We start from the raw sequence: 17,884 nt of genomic DNA on the forward strand, positions 1-17,884 counted from the left end.
AGGTCGGTAAAACTGATCTTAGGTTCAAATTCCACCCAAATGCCTTATAATGCATCGTTTTTCAAAATCTGGTCATATTTCTTATCTAATTCAGGACTATACCTGTGATTATTAACTCTGGTCAAAGAGGAACCGAGCTGTAACATTTTTCCCAGTTTACCTCAACTCTGTGAAAGCTTTTGTTTTTAATTCTGTCCACCAAATGCTGCTCTGGGGTTTTATTTTATTACTTATTTCCTACATAAACGTCCATGTCAGTGACATCAGTGAGGCTGCAGAAAGTGTGTGTGTACGTGAGTGTGTGTGTGTGTGTGTGTGTGTGTGTGTTGGGGTGGGGGTGGGGGGGGGACCACGTCATTGCAGAGACAAGTCAGTTCACAGTGAGAGCGAGTGTCTGTGCCAGGAGCCTACCGAGACCAAAAGTCTGAGGCTCAGGTCCACACTTTGTTTTCATATTACAGTTTTTTTCTTCTTCTATTTTTCTATTCCGCGGCGTCGAAAACAGCTCGAATCCAAAAGAAGAAAATGGAAGACACTCATATTACTCTCTGATCAAGGAAGTTAATGATGATTGCATGTCAGCAATTTTTTTTTGTGTTCCAATCCAAAAAAGGTATCTGGAACGTGAGATTTTTTTTCATGGTTTGGCTCCACACTCTCATTTGGATGGGAAACGATGCGATGAGAACGAGGTTAAAGTGCTGACGTGTTGTTTAAGTTTTCTTTCATTCGCCATCATAAAAGACCAGTCCTGGTCGCACAGTGTGCGTCCTCATTTTGGGGTCAGCGCTATTTTTCAATAAAATAATTTCTGGTATCTCATATCCCATTCCTAGCATTCAAGAAAACCATCAGCTGTTCCCGTGCGCTCCTCGCAGTCGTTGTGCAACTTAATTCATTTGTGTATTGAGCTATAGACTATATTTAACTAATTTATACAGTGTAGCACTATCATGACTGATTTAAGTTAACAGCTCAGTCCCAATTCACCATGCTGCTGCAACAGAACTGTAAGACCACACTTTAATTTTTCGTGTCTCTCCGCTAACACTCCGTCTTGAATCCATGGGGATATTAGCTGGGGGAAAACAACTGCAAGAAGACTCTGAAACCCTGTCGCAGCAGCAGCATAACAATTCAAAGCTGGTGCGATGACTCAGATTTGTTTATTTACCCACACAGTGGCTGTCAAGCTGGAATAGTCACGCACTCTTACAAACTGCACCGGGTCCCCTGTGACAAAACGTCCCAGATTTTTTGCTGCCCGCCAGGCCAGAGGGAGACGGAGAACAACACAGGGAGGGATGGATGGATGGGAGGAGCAGAGGGAAGACGTGGAACTACTGGAAAGTTTGATTCTGTATTAGGTTTCCTTAAGACAAGAGACAGAAACATGTAGTTAAACTTAAACTCTGGATGAGTTGTGGAACACACACATAAATAATGTACCCTCTGGACCCATCACAGGGCAAGTGAAAACACGGCCGGAGGTGATTCACTGACCTCTTAACCTCCAAGGCCATGCTCATGCTGCCAAGTCAATGTGCAGTGACTTTTGTGTCTCTGATGATTATGTGTGTTCGTGTGTGTGTGTGAGTGTGTGAACTTTCATTTTTAAGAGAAACAGAAATAGAGAAAGCAGATAGGAATTCAAAGAACGTCAGTACAACAAAGAGCGAGATAATACAACAAAACAAAAAGGATGGCGTGGCGATACGTCCCCTGAAGGTGAAGCAGCAGCTGCCATCTACCATCACTCATCGCCCCTCCCCATCAGACCGTGTTTAATGTCCCAAAAGGGCGAGCTGTCGAGCCCGAACCATGTCCGTGCCTCTCTGTCAAACATCATTACCTCACTGGTGAAACTGAGATAAATACCCTTGTAGTGGCTCAAACAAACTATTCCTCTATTCATGGTTTGACTTCGGGGGTCTGTCTTTCAATCCTCGGTAGTGAAAACCAGAACATTAACTGGAAGCCATTAAACATGAGGAAATATTCTTTTGTCGGTGTTGATGGTGGAAATGTGCAAACGAGTACTTAATGGATCCATTTGGCTCCATATTGTTCTAAAATGTACTGCAGACATAACATTTATGGTCATTATTAGTTAGTATTTTGGTATTTGGTATAAGTGAGAACTCGCTCTGTTCGGATGTTAATAGATGTAGGCAAATAGTCACATTGTTAAATGAAATCTCAAAAGCCATATTTATCAAATTACTTGTTTGGTGTCTCTTCACGGTTTTGCAACACTTACACTTGTCAGTGTTGACAGTGTATTGACTTACATTAATTCCCTGGAGGGTTATCCTAACCTTAAATGCCTAACTCCAACCTTTACCCCAGCCTTAACCCGGCCATAACTCTACACCTAAAACTCTAAAGTGAATGTTTAACTCTGTGGGGACTGGATTTTGGTTCCCATATGGGAGTTGAGTCCCCACGTGGGGCAGTAAGAAGAGACTTTTTTTTTTTTTTATCCCCACAATGTGATGACACAACACACACACACACACACACACACACACACACACAAAGAGAATCACAGAAGAGTCGCAGTGTTCGTTAATGATCTAACAGAGGAAAAGTTCAAAGACAAAACACTCAGCTGATAGCCACAACAGGGCCGGGAGAAGAGAAACCAAAGATCCATCTTTGTAACTTAAACACACACACACACACACACACACACACACACACATCCAGGCAAGAACACACTTAAACGACGTGGCCTGACAGCAAAACTGGCATAAAGCTGTATCAGGTCATGTTATTGTTTCATAAAACACATAAATATTAATCAAAGTGATCAAATGTTTTGTTGAAGAGTTTGCCAGCTGACAGAACAATTCCTTTCTGGGCTGGAAAGAGTTTGGTATCTTCCTAAGAGAAACACTACAGGCTTGATTTCAGCGGGAGATACTGGGACTTCGGTTTTTTTTTTGGCTGACAGATTTGAGAGACTATCAAGAATCTGTAATTACTCATCTCCAGCTCCAGAATATAGGACAGTGACTCGGCTTATTAGTTATTAAATTCTCCATCAACTCTCGGGGTTAGTGGCGCGCCGACAGCTGTTCTCCGGGAGAATGCCTTTGTATCATGTTACACCATTATATTTCTTGTGGTAAGCCTGGGGAATTAAGTCTGTCTGTCTTTGTTTTAATTTGTTCTACAGAGTCAAACACAACGTCAACACTCATCAGTTAATAACAATCAAATGAAAGCATGATAAAAAAAAAAGAAAAAGGAGATGTGATAGATGGGTTTTAAAGTGCCAAATAAAAAATGTACCTCTGATCAACGGCACTTTGATCCTCTGACACACAGAATAATTTTTTGGATGTGAGTAAAGGTCACTTCTTTCAGTCTGTAAGATATAAAGAAGAAAAACTTTCTTCTTGCCAACTCCCCCCCCAACACACTCTTTTGTCTCACACCACCCACACACATCCAGCCTCTGAATCCCTTAACTTGCATAACACGTTGCTCTACCTGAGCCGCGGTGCCCTACATGCAGCTCTCAGCTCTCTACGCGAGTGTTTGAAGTTACCAGAAGCTCAGATCATCTCGCTTACTTCATTAAAAACACATGAGACGCTACACAGACAGTCTCTCTCTTCCTCCCTCCGCTCGCCTTTTAGAGCTTAGACCCTTCTCATCCATCAAGCGCCCAGATGGGCAGGAGTTACCGCATTTCATTCATCTTTTTTGCTCGGAGCATTTTCCCACATTTATATCTCAATGTGAGTAATGGAATTAATACATCACTTCATTCAGAAACGTGAGCATGTACGGCACACATATGCCTGTGCCAGTCATCTCCTCAATGGGGGGGGGAGAAAAAAAAGAAAGGAAAAAAAAAAAGATCTGAGCAGGAATGTCCCTGCTGACATCTGAAAGAACAGAAACCATTAGTCGATCCATTGAAAATTAATCAGCAATAATTAATACGTTTCTCAAGCATAAAGGACAAACACCTGCTGGTTCTAGCTTTGCAAATATGAAGATGTACTGCGTTTTATGTAGTTGTACATGGAATAAGTTGGAGTTTGGGCTGGGGTTTGGGAAATTATAAGGAACATTTTTCACTCATTTTTGACATTTTATAGTCGAAACAGTTCATCTATTAGTCAAGAAACGAACTGAGAGATTAATCGCCGTTGGAAACAGTCATTAGTTGCAGCCCTACTGACATATCTCTATCAACAGCACAGGCCACACATTCGCTCGCGTGCACACGTTCCATGCGAGAGAAACAGACACGCTTCCACTGCAATAACGAGAAAGCCAGAGTTCCAACGATCTAGCCACACTTTGGCACTCGGGAGCCAGTGTCACAGGTCCAACCCACGGTGGAGAAGCACAGGATGGGGAGGGGAGGGGGGAGAAACTCGAGACAACACCAGGCTTTAGAGGACTTCCATCTGCAGCTTCCTCCAGGAATATTACAACCCCCGTTTCCAGCCATCGTTATCCCACATCTTAATCATGAGCCTGCTAAAGGACCTGGCCTGGCCTGGCCTGGCCTGGCCTGGCCTGGCCTGGCCTGGCCAGTTTGGATCAACATTTGTTGTTAAATTTGAAGATTACACTGCAGCAACTTTGAGCCATTTGAGTCTCCCAGCAGCCTTACAGCCTGTACCTATTGTCATGCACTGTAATGATGTCTTTCTTTAAAATTTGGCCCGTGTCTGTAGTCTTTTCCATCCAGCTGACCTGATCATTACACTATCAGGATCCCTACTGCCTGGATAAAGACCATGAATAACGATGAAGGCGGTTACTTCAGAACTGGGCCTCGGAACAAACAAAAATTGGAATTCCACCGACTCAGAGCTCCAGCCAGTCAATCACTCTGCGTCTGACAGCAGAGTCCAGTCATTTTCTTTGATTGGGCGAGTCAATCATACGGTAATATCTTCTCCAGAGCCGCAGATACATGGCTCTTCATACCGTACATGAGAAGTTGAGATGTGTAATTCCTCAAGGGGAAGGCTTCAGCCCGAGCTAAAAGATGAGGTATGACTTTGGATGATTATGTATCAGGGTCTGCTAGAATTTATTTAACATAAACATGTTTCTATGACCACACATTTCAAAGTATGACATTGTGCCTCATAACTCAAACATTATCTCCTCATGTGGCTCCAGCAGGAATGAAGGAAAAAAAAGAAAAGCAAGGATGGTAACTGCTCAGAAAGGAGGAATTCTGGGGATGCTAAAAAGCTCTGCTACATGCAGTATATCACTGAAAAACCAACCTGACACAGCTGCATTTTAATATCAGTGTGAATTTAGGTGCCACTTTCCCTGCATGTAAGCACACACACAACTCAAATTTTACAGTGGTGTAATTAAATTTCACGATTATAATCACAGCAAGATGGCAGACTCGGTGATTGCGGCTGTCATGGTAACCGAGAGACCCCCCTCAGGGTGAAGTTAATGAAATGTGGAGCAATCAGGAAAAGGAGGGGATTCCTTATCAATGGGAATCTTATTCTCTGACTCTACTACTAAAGCTATTAATAACTGCCAGGCCTTCCTGTGGATGGATGATGCAAAATACAAGTGGCTTTCCAGGAAACCGAAGCTACTCCCTCACGCACCGCTGCGCCGGAGCACCGGTTACAGTTTACATGCTGACTTATAAACTGAAATCCAATGAAATCCCCCCCTCAATATTGACTATTTGGTTTACTTCATGTCTCTGATGGTGGTCTGGGAGGTAAATAAAAACACCGACACGGATCCCAGGCATCGACAGCGAGCAGTGAGTGAAAGATGGAGCTAAGGTAAATATTTCCACTAGCTACTTGTGGAGCCAGGGAAGAGGAAAACAATCTTATTTATGTTACTTGAGTTTTTTAGTTGGCTGTCATCTGCTAGCCATTCAACACTGCGGGGAGTGCGTGCGTTGCATTTCTACACTTGTGAGTCCCTTTGCCGCTCTTAATTTTGAAGGTGTTCATTTAGCATTTAAAGTAGTTGGTGTTAGGATTTGGGTTGGGCTGGGGTACAGGTCATGGTTAGGAATATAACTGAGTGAGGTAAAGTTAGGCTTGTGGAGGAGTGTGTGTTGTGTGTATGCTCGTGTGTGTGAGACTGAGAGAGGGAAGGGGGGTGGGGGGGGGGTCTGTGAGTCACTTTCCGATATTTGTACTCAGACGGCGATTTCCCATGCATAAGAAACAAAACCCAGGAAGAAACAGTTCTGGGATACAATTAGAGAGATTTTTCTTTGAGCTGCAACATTTGGGTGGGAAGATGCTTTCTGTTTTTTTCCCCTCACCCTCTTTGTCTGCTGGCAGCGCTCTGTGATTACTCTATGATATTACACAAAAAGCCTTTACTTTGTATTTCCCTTGTAGTGCCTTTGCGTTCGTAATTAACAATTCAGAGTCATACATCTAACTCTGTCATGAGGCAGTTACAGGATAAAAATCATATAAGCACATAATATAACGTGACTGAAAAAGACAAATTTTTCCTCTCTTGTGGGTTTTGCGGGAGCCACAGAGCGGACAACGGTGTATACACTACAAGCAGAATTTCAGTGTCAATGTGGGTGGCGACTGCGCAATTTGATTACACTGTGTATCTGCAGAGTTTACAGTAAACTCTCAAGATTGCTTGAGATTTGCAAACGAATAAAGCGTCAGCTTGGACATTCCCTACAGTAATACCATTAGAATAAACAACAAAAAAGTCCCAGAAGACTGTGGATGGTGGTTTTATATTTCATCGTGAAAAAAAAAAAAAAAAAAAAAAAAAAAAAAAAAAAAAAAAAAAAAAAACACACAAAATTGATGGAAGCTTGAAGCTGAGATTTAAGAATATCTGATGTAGGTTTTCATGATTCATGAATGGAAGAATGCGATGCAGAAACAAAGCCAAAAGTGACGCCAACATACACCCCCAAATAAGATGATGTACAATAAAGGGAATGGGGGTTGGGGGGTAATGGGTATTATTCAGTCACCTCCCCCAATATAAAGTCATTCAGCAGATGCTATTTTCTAAGAGGTGCAAGTGTTTTGAGCGCGGCCATGGTGAGAATCAAGCGCCTGACCCCTGAGTCAGTAACATGCTCATCCATTCAGCTGCATAGAACCACTTGAAGTGCGAGGTTAACAGCACACTGTTTACTTTGTTGATAAGCTTGGCAAAAAGACTCGGCAGTGAACTGAATGAACAGTCCTCTCTGCCTTGGCACGTTTGTTATTGACAATGTTAAAAAAACACAAGCAAAAAATGGCAATAGCAACATTTATCATCACAGCACTTATTGACTAATAAATGAAGATGAATAAACAGATCCTTTCACAGGGAGGTCAGAGGTCAAGCTGGACACCCCAGCTGTCACACTCCAATCTGGCCATCCCAACATCAGATTAACTTCTAGTCTTGGCTCAGTCCATTCTTTATCCTCTAAAAACTTCATGAATTAATCCAATATAAATATCTAAATATGACAAAATGTTTTTATTGCCACAACTGTGAAAGTATCCTTGGTTTATTAGTCCTGCTTCTGTAATGGAGAACCTGCTCCTATACGCAGCTGATGTGAGTAATTATAAGTTGTTTGTACAAACATGAGCTCTACTCAGTTGCAGGCGCACCAACAGATATCCATATGGTTCCTGTTAGAGAACGTCTTGCTGCACGCCTCATCACTCTGCAAGAAACCAAACTCTTACTGGTTGTATGCAAACCAAAGGCTGAGGCTGCTGAGGCTGCTGAGGCTGCTGAGGCCGGTATAGTATATACTGCAGAGCTGGAGCACGCGGGACCATGTAAGTGGATAGTGTAATAATGCAAAGATCCGTATCCCTCCTTACAGCAGAAAACCAGGAGCTGTGGACGACAGCCGACACCAGATATGACTAGAATAACTATTGTGGCGAGGTGCTTAAATATGCCCCTGGGTTCCCATTTTTAGATTCTGGCCATGTAAACATATACAGACAGAAGTGGCGGCTATAAATACACCTCGTGTTAGAAAAACCATATAGCTGTGTCAGAATCTATTTGCTGAATAGCAAAACTACCCAAAATCCTTCTTGGCCCTTCTACAGGGATAGTCCCTCTGCGATCTCTCTGTTCTGTTTTCTTAATCATACAGTAAAGAGGAAACCATCAGCTGTAGCTATAATGGTCCAAGTGCCTTGCTCATAGGCACACACACAGCAGTACTTCATGCCTTGCATTCATTCTAGAAAAAAAAAACCCACACTGTCACATCAGTTGGTCTCTCCAGGAAATAGTTCAAAATGTGCTGGCCCACTTTGTGCACTTCATGATGGTGTTTCCCTTTTAGTGGTTCTGTCCTCCCTCCAAAACAAAGTGTATTTGCTCTAAGTTTCCAAACCCTGGGGAAGAAATCACTGACTTGCTGTTATAAAATAGTTCCATAAGTCATAATATGCCTATATACTGGCCTATTAGACTAACATCCCTTTCGTGTTTAGCATAGAATTTAAATGGGAATCCACTCTTTTCCCTTTTTTTTCCCCAACCTGGCTTTTTAGCTTTTTAGCTGTGAACGGTAATCAATAATCAACATGAGGCTATGCTGCATCACCACCATGATTCATTTATCTTTTAATGCTATTGTAGTCTCCTCCAGTATGGTCTCCCACATATCACAGTATAGCCCGGCCAGCTACCAGCTCATGCATGCAAGGTGCAGATGCAGGGTGCACCCCTCTAACGTGGAGAACCAGAAGCTTCCACCCAGCGGGAGCTCATTTCTGTACGTTTCTGCGTTTACACGATCAGAGGCATCAGTGGACGTGAACACACAGAGAGATGAGAAGAAAAAGGAGCTGTCACTTACATTCATCTGACCCAGTCCGCTGCTCTGGATGTGCGCTGTAGATATCCCCTCCAAAAACCTGATTAGTATGCAAACGGTTTTCCAATTCCCCCCCTCAAAGACAGACAAGCCACCAGGACAAAATGTTGAACGGAGCCCCGCTGGCCAGCTGGACTGGGGCTTTTTGTTTGTTTGTTTTTACATAATATCCACAAAAAAATGACAGTTGAGTCAATTCCACAGATTTTCTAATCCAGTAGACCGGCACTAGACACCAGATTACTCCTTCCAGTGAATGGTCTTCCTGCGTCCTCGTTCCCCGTGTCAGGTGAGCGCGTCTGGATCAGCTGGAAAGCTCAATGGTGTCTTTGCTGTCTGCGGGAGAAAAAGAGCCGTCTCCTGCCCTGCAGTGCTCTGCCCTGCCTGTCGCTGATCTTAAACGCTCCTCTCCTCTCTTTCTCCTTCTCTCAGCATCCAGTCACTCAGACACAGCCTGTGTGTGTATGTGTGTGTATGTATGTGTGTGTGCTAAAGACAGAGCCGCCGCTTCGGGGCACCGTGCACCTCACAGACTGAAAGCCGACTCCTCCGCCACAAGGCCCAGCCCCCCCCCCCACTCCTCTCCATACCCTCCTCCTCCTCCGCCACCTCCTCCCTTCACTGACTTGGGCTGCTAATTTATTCGGGTAGCTACACAAAAGGGGGGACAGAGGAGAGGGAGGCTGTGGAATACAGTAGGCTGTGAGCGGAGAGAGGAGGCTGGAGAGCAGACTCTGGTGCCCCCCAGCTCCGCTCAGTGGAAGTAAAGTCAAGACAAAGGAGCGCGCCATGCACGATCAAAAGAGGAGTTTAAGTCAGCATGGCGCATTATGCATGAATGTGACTCATTAGCAACATAATTAATCATCTCCTTCTTCGTGGACTCTCAATATTGTGATACGATATTGATCACACCAGCGTAGATAATTCTATAAACATTTAAAGAATTTATATATTTTATCTCACAATTTCATGTCTATTAAAAAAAATCATCAGAATAATAATCATATTTGGATGTAAGGTTTATACTAACTCTGAAGATAAATTATGTATTTTTATACCCACAGTGCATAACATTTAGATTTTAAATTTAAGTATGCAGGGGAAAAAAGTATAGGTATAGCCTATTGTTTAATGAAATTTGAATGAAAATGGCCATAATTGTGTAAGATGAATAACACTTTTGTGCATAAAGTTTGTCAACACACAGGCCTATCTAATTCTTTTTTTTACACAGGTGATTTAAAGTTCCTCTGCAGACAAATTTTAAACGATAAAATACACTGCTATGGTATAATATTTTGTTTAACATGGTTTTCGCACATAAAAAATGAAAAAAAATTATAATCAAAAACCGGGTCTGTAAGCACATCAACACTTACTTCCTCATTGAGAAATCTGGATCCGGTCTTATGCCCCGCCCACCACCGCTGCTTGCACTACCTGACAGGTGAAAGAGCAGAGAGTATCAATATGATTGGCAGAAGAAACATTGGAGAGACTCAGCCACATGTTTGAGGCTCAGTCAGAACCAGACTGAGGAGTTTTTGAGGAGTTTCTTGTGCACCAAAATCAGCGATTAAAAGACTCATGAGAAAGGTAAGCCTAGTTAATTGGTTCTGTTGTTTGTTAGCTTGTAACTGGCAGTGGTTGACACAGTGTAGTGGCTGTGTTAATGCAAACTCTTGCTCTGTACTGAGATGGTTTCGGTGACCGGTGAAAGAGCACTGCGTAAACTGTTGTGCACCAAAATCGGCAAACTTGCAGACATAGCAGAACGGTTAGCGTAGTTAGCATCTTTTATTTGTTGATGCTGTTTGTTAGCTTGCAACAGGCAGTAGCAGACACAGTCTTAGTTGTCCTAATGCAAATTCTCGCTCTCTGTATCAACAAGGTTTCAGATTTATTTAACCCCGCCTCCCCCGTCCCCGCAAGTTGACGGATTGGTTTCTAAGGTTTTATGACGTATGAATCCCTGGCTGTCTGAATGTGTTTTTATGAGACTGTCATTGGTTCACTGCAGTTCCAAGGTGGAAATACTCAGTCATGACGTTGACTGCTTATTTCGCTCATAATATGTCTTGTATTATATAAAAACCATCATATGGACATGTTAACAAGGTTAAAAACTTGCTTTTCATCAGAGGTCTTTTACTGTGATATATTGGCAACTATTAGGTAAAATACAGGCATATTAGAATAATTCAAAAATAACCCTAATACTGCCGTTACATTGAAGGTATTAATTTACAACAAGTTTTAAATATCTGGATGTAAAAGCTTCAGGCAGACCAGACAACCAGAGAGAGGAAGTAGCTGAGGAGGCTGGGCTGACGTTCAGACACACACAGACACTCACGCACACCCACTTACACACCCACTTACACACACACTTACACACACACACACACACACACACACACACACACACATCCTTTGGGTTGCTAGCGTCAGCAAGATGGGAGCTATGCATCACCCCAGATTTAAGGTCAAGTATCCACCTGCGTGGCTGCAGAGCAAGGGAGGAGATGTGTGTTGGAGGAGGGAAAGACGGTGTGGATGTGGGAGGTGTGAACACGGGGGGGGGGGGACAGTTAGTGTGTATGTCGCAGTCACTGCTATGGGAAATGGTGCATAAACACTTTTACTTGTGAGTGTATATATTTACCCAAACTGACTGTGACGTGATGACCAGACATGACGGACTCAGCCTCATTTAACTCTACAGGAGGCCCATTTTTTTCATCAAAAAAAAAAGAAAAAAAGAATGTAGACAGCAATGACCTTTGAAAAACAAGCATTATGTCCCTGTTGTCCCATATTGTGACAGTGGTCACTTGGGGATTGAACCACCAGCCATGGCAGCATTAGTGTCATGTGCTAACTCTTAAAATTCACAAAGTATAAAATCAAATCCCAGGGGAGCAACAAAGAAAAAGAGGATGGAAAGGCAGTTACTGTTTTCCTAAAATTAAAAAGGTTAACATACATTAACTAATAATATCTATTACCCTTAACTGAGCAGATATTTTGTGTAACCTGTGTAGTACTTAACTATAGTTTAAATCCTTCTCACTAACCAGAACGTGCTTGGTTTTGTCATAAATTGGGAATATGAACTTTGGAGTCACACACAGTGACAACTGTAGTAGAGAAGAGCAATCTAAGTTAAATTTGTTTGTGCCCTGTATTTTGAGATCTCCGCTTTTGCCACTTTTAAGCCATCTACTCCTTTCAGCTATATAAAGCCATAAAGATACCACCTGGGTTTCTAAATTATTAGCATAATCAAGCAACATGCCAACAACAGAGTCTGAAGCAACATTACAATGCTGGTCTTGTGTTGTTATCACAGTTCCAGTTGATCCAATGTGAAATCCAACTCCTACTCCCACCGGTCTCACCTCCTGACCGAACCCAAGGCCTCAGATACGCTTGCATTTCTCTGATAACATACCAAAGGGTTAACATGAGAAGATGCAGTTTATAGATGAGGTAGAAAATGATCCACTAGTCAATGGAGCTTTCTCCCTGCTGGCCATGAGTTATGAGGGCTCTTATTTGCTAAAGGGCTGGTTGGCAGGAAAAGACCTGACGGCATAAAAAACCTGTGTCAATCGAAAATGAACACATCTCTTTTAAGGTTTGGAAAATATCTTTGTCTCAACAACCACTAAAACCAAAGTGAATGAATGAAAAAATAGATAAGCAAACAAATAAAAAAAAATGTTTTCCTGCTCCCAGGGTCCCTTAGGCTCTCAAATTTTATCTGTGTCCTTGTGAGCATTTGTCTGTCTGTCTGTATGTATGTGTGTGTGTGTGTGTGTGTGTGTGGTTGCGTGTGTGTAAAATCATTGCATATGTTTGTGTTTGTGAGCGAATTTATTCGGCATCGAACTTGCTGTGTCAAAACTTGCCACAGAGTAGCAATTACACAGCTTTAACCAGGAGCAGATGGCTGAGGAGTGACACTTCTGGTGGGGCTCCCCACGAAGGAGGAGACCAGCGCAAGATTTATATCGCTGCCGCACACATTCATAAACGTAAAATCTCTCTCCACCTCTCTATCAAATGCGCATATACATACGCTCACATGTACACGCACACAAACATGTATCATGAACATGGAGTACCGTCAAAGGATTTATTTGGCTCCTGTGTGCCTGTGTTTGTCCTTCCCTCCCTCTAACCTCAAAATCCACATGACCACAATAACCCCGCTCCACATTTCAAACCTTTAGCACACCTTCTAGATTTATATTCCGTCAAGTCATAGATAAGCCTTATATTTATTCCATCTGCATGAATTCATAACAAAACTGATTAAACCATCAGTCACGGAGCTGTAAATTCCCAGAGACTCTCAAGAAATTACTTAAAGGTCCCATATTGTATAAAGTGAGATTTCCATGTCCTCTTTGACTATAAAGCAGGTCTAGGTTCTATAGCAATACTTTGAAAGTATCAAAGCGCTCAGTCCACAGAGAAATGCACACAGCCTGTATTCAGAAACTGAGCTTTGAAATGAGCCATCGGGCCTGCCGTAAAATTGTGATGTCACAACAAAGCAGTCACTGCTCTCAGCCATGTCCCAAGCCTGCCCACCTTTCAACCTTGCAGGATTTGGTTTCTCTGAGTGTTTACCCGAAATCTGCTATATTTTTATTCAATCACTCAAAAAACAGTCAGCCAATCAAAAGAGAGGTTCAGATCCTCTCTTCTGATTGGCTCACCAACCTGTTGTTAGAGCTCCAGAGAGAAGCTTTAGAGAGGAGACGTAAAACTACACTGAGATGGTTTCTGTTACTTAAAACCACAAATATATCTTCTTTTGGATCAACACTGAAATAACACGGGAAAAGTGCAAAATATGAGATGCTTAATCTGGACGTTACAGGATCATATTATACTCTGTAGCGATCTGAATTACCTTGGAGCTGACCCTGCTTATGGTCATCATGAACACAACAAAGAAATAAGGTGGTTTACTAACGGCTAGTAGCTGCGAGGTCATTTGGAAATGCATCGTTAGGAGCTAATGGAGGGGGCTTGTCTATATTGGCTGTTCTCTCTCTCTCTCTCTCTCTCTCTCCCACAACCACACATACAGTTGTCCGCAGCAATGTGATGTCTCTGAGGCAGTAAATTGGCCAAATTGACATGTTTGCATATGCAGTGGACTGAAACTAATTTTTAGATTTCATCACTTAAGTAAAAAAAAAAAAAAAAAGAAGCCAGTGAATACTGTAACATAACAAATAATCTTCCTCTGGGCGAATTCCTTTTTAAAATTATGTCTGAAACAGTTCTTTGACTGGCAGGCAACACAATATCCTAGTTCCATATGTCCTGGCAGCTCCATCCCTAAAAGGGGCTTAATGTGTCTGTTTCCACCACGTCTTATTTCATTCAACTGTTATCACTTCATCTCCTTGGATTCGGTCCCTCTCCTGACACACGAGCTCATATCTCCAGCGCTGATGCATACATGGACTTTCTTATTTCTGACCACTTAACTCTGTCTCTCTCTCTCTCTCTCTCGCTTGGCCTTACACACACTTTGACCCCCGTGTCCATTGCAGGTGTCAGCCCCTTTGCTATCTGATCCACCTTTCCTGTGCGACAGGATGAGATGAGGTCACAGCTCCACTCGGTGACTCTGCCAAGAACGGAAAGAGCAGTGGCTTAATCAGACCTTCCTTTCCCATGGCCAAAATATCACAGCACGTCATTAATTAGGGTTCCTTTTCAAAAAATAGTTCTGTAACTCTTGTGGGCAAAGACAGCTTGTTACCTTATATTCACAGTTAATGAAAAGTCTGGAAAATATGTGAGTTTTTTTTTTTTAATTTAAACAAATCTGATGAAAAGAAAAATAGACAATGCAATGATCCTACTAATGTGTGTTCCCTTCTGTGACATAGACCTCCACTGTTGGCCCCAAAAGGCTACTTAAAACACTGAGCAATACTGCTGAACTGGGTGACACGTTCTTTCATTACAATGAACACACACACACATACACACATACACATACACACACACTGTAATTTATTTTAAATGGAGTGAAATCAAGTGAAACTATGTATTTGTGATTCATTTTTAAACAGAGGCATTTTCAGTGGGAATAAAGCTCAGGCTGAGTGCCACAGGCAGGGCGTGGAAGCCATAAAGTATTCAGAGATGGACTATAGCACATTGTTGTTTTTGTTTTGTTCTGTGGTATTATAATATGAAAAATATATATAAAAAAAAGCCTTTTAAATCTTTAGTCTTGTTAATTTCAGGTAAGTTCAACAGCAGCTTTTAGCCAGTCGCATCTTCAAAATCCTGGACATAACAAAAATCTAGATTTACTGTATTTACAATAACACTATGAACACTTTCATTTTTTTTTTCTCAAGTGCCTTCCTATGCCTCTGGCAACAAATAGAGTTGTATTTGTCTTCATCTGTGCCTGCAGGGTATTCTTAGTGAGATTATTATAGCTTACTTTTACTCTGAGGCCACTCTGCCTACCGTGCAACCATCCATACTCTGGCCCAACGACTTTGGCTGTTCTTTCAAAGCTGCTACGTTGTGCATTTCTGCAGATGTCACTAAAAGGGAACCAATACTTAAGTATATAGGAATAAGGTTGTATGTGTATGTGAATCTGTGGGAGAGGTGATGTTGTTCTGCCAGCAGATGAAAAAAAAACCGTTTACTTCCTTTTGTTGGGTGTTGGCATCATGTTTCCTGTTGGTTATGTGCGGTTTCCTCCAGACTTTTTTAGGACTTTCAGTGATTTTTTTTTTTTTTTGCATGTGCATTGTTTGTGTGAGTTGTCTGTATGGACGTGTGCAGCATTTGGACTATTTTAGTGGGAGACTGTGAGGATAAATAGACCGAGGGATGACGGAGCAGGAAAAGGTGCATTGTTATCAGCAGCTCAGAGTGATAGTGCTTCCCCAGAGCTTCGTTAAATGAAATCACACAAAATGCTCCACATCCAAGCAGAAATTACGTCTGAAATAGAAAATGTGTTTCGAGTTGTGATATCATCGTGGCAGCTACTTACCCCTCAAATACCTGCTGTATGCGGCACAGTGCTTTCAAAATCCATCATGAAATCCTCTTTTCACTCGGCTAAGATTTCCGCCAATTCTGAGCCTCATACTTCAGCCTTATCGCCAATGACGTCATCTTCATAATGTGCTTAGAGTTGAAAGAAATGTTAAAAACTTGTCTCTTCTCTGACTGAACTGTTATAACTACAGAGCCTTTACATCAGAAGCTGGCCTACTTCCACTTGGCAAGTTTCTCCTGAACATGACCTCCCAGCATTTAACAGAGCATTCACTGAGAATCTTATCTTATATGTTCAAGCATGAAGGTCATAACTTTTTTTATTATCAAGCAACAATCTTTAGGTGAAGAGTCAAATCAGGAAAACAGCAGTACAGGGTTTTTCTTTTTTGCTGCAGTTGTAATGCCCCTTTGCTCCCTCTGTATCTTTACATGCAGGCTGATATCAGAGAGGGAGATTAAACAGTTCCTCTGACGAGCTTCCAGCTTTTGTACAATGGAGGAAATTTATGGGTCGCGATCCATCCGAGGTTCTCTGGTGCCGTTGGGAATATCACTGCACTCACTTCTAACATATCTCTCTCATGAAAACAAAGCAGTATCACAGTTCGGTCAAGTGTGGTTATCCCACTTGTTCTTTGCACAAGACTCGGGATACAAATCTTAATTTTGCCGCGGGGACTTTCTCCAACATCATCACACATCATTTCCGAAAGCTGTGGCAGCTGGTGTAAATATCAGTGTGTATAATTTAGGATCCAGAGGGTGTTTTGGCTGCTATTACTGTACATCCCTTCGCTTAGGGCTCCTTTTTTTTTATTTTATTATACCTTTTTACAAATCTTCCTCCTTCCTCTTCTTGTCACTATCCTGATCTCTTTCTTCGCATTGACCCGGACGTTACATCAACACAGTACCTGCAGACTGCATCCTCCTCTCGACACTCTAGTCACACTACTCCTCACTAATTTATCTCCCCTTGACACCTCGCTTCCTCCTTCCTCCCTCTATCAGAATATTTTATTGTTTCGAAGCGAATGCATTAAGCAGGCCAATACATTAAATCAAGATGGCCTCAGTCTAAAAACAGCGATTGTTGAGGATGTGAGAAAAGTATTTAGCTGCTGGCTAACAGATGTGCTTTAAAATCTTGGCGACCACGAAACGTGGGCTTAATGGACTGATAAGAATTAATTAAGGGAAATGTTTCCTAATTTGATTTGATATGTTCCACTGATGACAATATAAAACATCCTGTAGCTATATCAGCTCTTCAGTGCTGTGTGGTTACGGCAAACTGTTTTGAAAAATGAAATGTCACCGTTACTAAAAATACTAAAAATGTGTGCAGAAAGTGGAATATCAGCTACAGCAGCTATAGAAATACCTGCTCCTATTCTCGAACTGGTTCATTACACTTGGTGAATGGCTGCTGAAAAACTTCTTTACCTCACAATGTGCTTCTAATACAAGAGTCTAGCAAACAGGAAGTAGCCAGAGCTGAGAACTTCCTGTATAAGCCCATCTATTGGCCAGCTTCTGTACTATGGGCACAGGAGGTTCCTGTCCTCAGTGTGTGTTTGTGTTTGTATGTATGTGTGTGTGTGTGTGTGTGTGTGTGTGTGTGTGTGTGTGTTTGTGGTGTGTGCCATTCAGCATTCCATCCCCTTCTGCTTCCTTCCCTAAACCCCGAGCCTCCTGTTGCACAGCATCGTGGGAAAGAGCGCGCCTCACCTCTGCACACCACGCTCGCTCACTCACCACACACATAAAGCAGCAGAGGCGGGGACAGATTTAGTGGATGTTGCGAGCCAGATGTGACGCCGTGTTTGTGCTCTTACGACTCTGTGCCACTAATTTGCCACATGGACTGCCGTGATTCCATATTTCGAGTGAATGACAGATTGATAACAAGTCTGTGTGTGTGTGTGTGTGTGTTGGTGTGTGTGTGTG

The 17,884-nt window shown here is 42.3% G+C and overlaps 1 protein-coding gene across 1 annotated transcript in view; it reads right to left on the bottom strand.

Annotated features, from left to right (window-relative positions):
• dchs1b (dachsous cadherin-related 1b) overlaps window positions 1–9,410 on the bottom strand; it is an 84,711-nt gene extending 75,301 nt beyond the window's left edge. Inside the window, exon 1 of the mRNA XM_023402562.2 lies at window positions 8,846–9,410. The gene's annotated coding sequence lies outside the window, so the exon portion shown is untranslated. The remainder of the gene's footprint in view (window positions 1–8,845) is intronic.
• Between the last annotated feature and the right edge of the window lie 8,474 nt (window positions 9,411–17,884).

The sequence above is a fragment of the Seriola lalandi genome, unplaced genomic scaffold, assembly GCF_002814215.2.
Source record: "Seriola lalandi dorsalis isolate HSWRI2012SDOR001 ecotype SW California unplaced genomic scaffold, Sedor1 jcf7180002053944, whole genome shotgun sequence".
Taxonomy (NCBI): Eukaryota; Metazoa; Chordata; class Actinopteri; order Carangiformes; family Carangidae; genus Seriola; species Seriola lalandi.